This window comes from Apodemus sylvaticus, chromosome 17, assembly GCF_947179515.1.
Source record: "Apodemus sylvaticus chromosome 17, mApoSyl1.1, whole genome shotgun sequence".
NCBI lineage: Eukaryota > Metazoa > Chordata > Mammalia > Rodentia > Muridae > Apodemus > Apodemus sylvaticus.
In genome coordinates, this window is record NC_067488.1 from 47,445,950 (window position 1) to 47,450,682 (window position 4,733).

Here is a 4,733-nt window from a genome sequence, read left to right on the forward strand (position 1 = left end):
TCCCATCCAGCCTAGGGTGCTCACCTCCCGTGTCTCCTCTCCTTCCGTCTCCTCTCCCTTTCTCTCTTCCCCCTCCCTTCTCTTCCCATCCTTCTTCCCTCCGCTCATCCTCCCTCCCTCTCTCCCCCCTCACCTTCTTTCTCTCCTCCACCTCTCCCCTCCTCCCACCTCCTCCTGCCCCTGTCCCAACTCCAGCAGCCTCGTCTCCCTGTCAATTAGCTGGCTGTGGCAGCAAGCGCTGAAAGCCAGCTAGAGCACCCAGCTGGAAAATTGGGTGTCAGTAGCAGACAGGAATACTAATGCCCCACCCCGTTGCCTGGGCTGTGGTCTCTCCCAAAGGCAAGTGGATAGTGATGCTGGTACCCTCTCCTCCTCCTGCTCCTCCTCTTCTTCCTCCTCCTGCTCCTGCTCCTCCTCCTCTTCCTGTCCAGCCCAGTTCCTCACCTCTTCCTTGAACCCATCAGTCAGGCTCTCTCTGGGGTCTCACTGGGTGCCTGGGCCTTCCAGCCCTGTTCTGGTGGCTAGGCCCCTTGACTATCTTTAGATCTTCTGGTGTCCCCATCTTCAGGTCTCTCTCCCTCTCTCTCTTTCTTCCTCCCTCCCTCCTTCTAGCCAATACTAGCCTTTCCTCGGTTCATCTGGTAGATGGCCAAAGTCAGCCAGCATTTCTACTCTAGGGGCATCTTGGTGTGATTTCTGTTGCTGTGATAAACACCACCACCAAAAAAGAACTTGGGGTTTTCGGAGAAGTGTTTGTTTTTGCGTATATGCCCTGATTGCAGTTCGTAACTGAGGGACATTGGACAGGAACTCAAAAGAGGAACCTGGAGGCGGGAGCTGGTGCAGAGGCCATGGAAGGGCGCTGCTCACTGACTTGTTCTCCATGGCTCACTCAGCCTGCTTTCTTAGAGAACCAGGACGCCCTGACCAGGAGTGTCACCACCCAGAGTGATGTGCACCCTCTCACAGAAGTCACTAGTCAGTTAATTGAATGACCCACAAGCTTCCCTAGAGGCCAGTATCATGGAGGGTGGAGATAATTCCTCACCTGTGCTTCCTGCTTCCTAGATGGCTCTAGCCTGTGTACACAAAAAGCAAACTGGCAAGTATAAACAACACTAACCAGCACAGGGCCCTCCGCTGGCTTCACTGAGTAGATGGCCACCCATGCCAGTGGGCCTTTGAGGTCCCCAGGTCCTGGCTAGCATCCCTCCTAACAATGCCCTGGACTGCCTAGCCCCAACCCCTAGAGAGGGGAAGCTGCCATGTTTACCCAGGCCCCCTACCACCTAATCCCACTTCAAGAGTCCAGAGCAAGCCACAGAGGAGGATGGGCAAGGCTGGGACGTAGCAGGACCAGTGGCCTCCTGTGCAGGTCTTCCCTCCGTCATTCTGGCTTGCTTACTCTTGGTGTGGGAGTGAGGCAGTAAGGTGTCGTGTCCTACAGGCAGCTTTTTGGTGTCCTGTCCCCGAGCATACCATCTCTAACAGGTGGAGCCCACAGGGTCTCAGCGGTGACTCTGACACCCCGAGGTATCCTCCGTATCCTTGTGCACCAGGCGTGGCCTCTGGGGATATAGTAGGAGCCACGGGGGCTTGTCCTAACCTTCTTCCTCACTTCCTACAAACAAGTGGCTAGAGAAACAGCTGGGTCTCTACAGTGGGTGGTCGTCCTTAGGAAGTGAAGCCACAGGCACAGATGAGATGGGAGCCCAAATGACAAGTCACCAATGTGAGAGAGGGGAGGGCAGGGGGGGTCACACTTGGAAAGGCCGTGAGGCTGAATGCCCACAGTTGTTTTAGAGGTGCACATGGATGCTGGGACCAGAGAGGGTGAGAGGCTCTTATCCAAGCTGCTTACAGGCAATGCCACCAAGTAGCCCAGGCTGACCTTGAACTCACATCAGTCCTGCTTCTTCAGTTTTTCTACTGCAGAGATTAAAGGCAAGGTCTACACATCCATTTTATTTCTGATGTTTTTGTTTATGTGTCTATGTGTGTGTCTGTGTCTGTCTATATTGTGTGTCTGTGTTGTCTTCTGAAACTGGATCCTCTGTCAGCTAGCCTCCTCCTGGGACTACAGGTCCCATTTTAAGCCTCCTTGCTGCTCTGGCAGTGTGCTGGTGGTTTGAAAAGGATGAACATGCTGTGGTTGGTTCTCCTCAGCTCTCCAGGAGTTTGGAGACTGACGTGTTGGGAGAGGAAAGAGGCTGTGAAAGAGCGAGGTTCTGTGAGGAGCAGGGCTTGGGAAAGGCATAGCTAGGTTTAGGGAGGTTAGGATTAGACTCAGGGACCAGGGTGGGCTCTGTGGGAGACAGGGCTAGGGGCAGGAGGAGCAGATACCCTCACAGGCCTGTCTTGGGGTGGCACAGTCCACCCTTGGCAGATTAGCCTTCGGTTGTGTGTGTGTGTGCTCCTTGCACAGAGCATTCATCTCTTGGGTACAAAAGACCTTCTGGGCTCAGCAGGAAGAGTAGTCAGGGCCAAGCTTGATGGCCTCCGTTTGACATCCAGAACCTGCATGGTAGACAAAAAGACTCCCCCACATGTTGTTCCCTGACCTCCACAGGCATGCCATGCCATATGCATGCCCATATGTAAATGCACACGCATGCACACACATCCCTTTCTGTGTCACCTGACCCTGATCGTCACCAGGACCCCGGAAAGCACACTTAAGGGAAGATAGACCCCCTGGGAAATCACAGTGGATGTGTTGACAGATATAGCAGGGCATATCTTAATTGTGGGCAGGACCATGTGCTGGACGGGCCACCCTGAGCTGTTTGAGAAGGCAGGCAACATCCTCTGTTCCCGTCACCTGCAGACACAAAGCCCCCAATGCCGGGATCTCCTCTACCTGATACTGTGAACTAAAGTAAGTCCTTTCTCCCTTAAGTGATTTTTGTTTGTCAGAGAACTTTATCACAGCAACAGGGAAAGGCAAGGAAACGTACTCAGAAGGCCACACAGGAAGCAGCCAAGCAGGGCAACACGGGGGAAGACCTGGAGAAACAGTGGACAGAGAGGAACACAAGATGCCAGTGCAAAGGTCATCAAGGAGGACACTGGCTGGGGAGCTGCCTGCTCCTCTGGGAACTCTAGAATTGCAGTATGCGTCCCAAGGACCGCAGGTTACCGGGTACTTACCACCTGCCCATGTTTCTTCATGAGGGCCACCACAGGCATTCACCTGCAGACTACCCAGGCTAAAGGTCCACTGCAGACATCTCTGAGTGGGAGAGCAGCTCTGAGGGAACATACGCACCAGCGACAGTCCTTGTTCCCCAAGGATTTGGGGGGGGGCAATTACTAAATGCTATCATAGAGCATAGAGCAGCCAGAGCACTCTGAAATAGTCCCACAGGCACCTGTGTATGGGCCACTTCCTTCCCAGTGATGTCAGTGACAGGCACCTGGTCCACTCTGGGCCATCTCGCCTCATTTTCACAGTGACTCTGGGCACCTTCCCTTTTTCTGCTTTCACCTTTCAGATGAGGGAAATTGAGGCACAGGTATTGCACACACACACCTAGGGCAAAGGTGGGACATTAACCATACCAACACACTCTCTCCACAGATAGTCTTTTTAATTTTTGCCAATCTCATGCATTAAAGTGACATTTCACGGGTCTCTCGAAGTCCTGTTGTTTTGTGGGTCAAGGTATGACATGGGCACAAGTAGCTCACCCCTGAGCTCTAGTCTTCGCTATCAACTTGGTGGGATTCAGAAACAGGCTGAGCTTAGTTTCTCAAATGGGTTTCTAAGTGGGTTAACCAAGGTGGGAAGACCTCCCTAATTGGGCAGTGGCTCTCTACAGACCACAGTGCCAGGCGGAATAAAAACCCCTCGCTCCCTTCTCTGACTGCAGATGTAAGGCTCTTTCTGCCCTGACCTCTCTCCTGTGCTAGAATGCAGCCCCCTCAGGCTATGATCCAGGATCCCTTCTCCCTCTTGTATCTTGTCACAATCTGTCCCAGCCGTGAGAAAAGTGACCCAGAAAGTTGGTTCCAAGAGTTGTGTGGTGGTTGGTATGTTCTGGGCTGAAGAGCTGGCTCAGTGCTTTTTGTTTTTTTGTTTTTTTGTTTGCTTGTTTTTTTTTTTGTTTTGTTTTGTTTTTTTAAAGTAACTGCACCAAGGCACCTTTAGTCCCAGCACTATGGAGGCAGAGGCAGGTGGATCTCTGAGTTTGAAGCCATCCTGGTCTGCAAAACTAGTTCTAGTACAGCCAGGGCTACACAGAGATCCTGTCTCTCAGGGGAATGAGGGGGAGAGGCACTTACTGCTCTTGCAGAGGACCTGAGTGTCGTTCCCAGCACCTACATGGTAAGCTCACAACCATCTGGGCATCAGAGGTGCATGCAATTCACATACATACCTGCAGAAAACATACACTGTTTAAAAAAATGTCCCCCATCATCTATAACATTTGAATATTTGGTCCCCAGTTGCTGGCACTATTTGGGAAGGTTCAGGAGTTATGGCCTTACTGAGCCAATGTCACAGGGACAGGCTGTGAGAGTAAAAGGACTTGTTTGCCAGTTTTTCTCTGGCAACCCTTTATGCAAGAGGTTGAAATACAAACTCTCGGCTTCCTGCTCCAGCCAGCATTGACCGCTGCTCGCTCCCACCCCTCTGCTCTGACCCTGTGAACTCTGACTCTTAACCCTCTGGATCCGTAAGCCAAAATAAACTCCCTCTTCCTTAAGCTCCCTTTGGTTACAGTGATTCA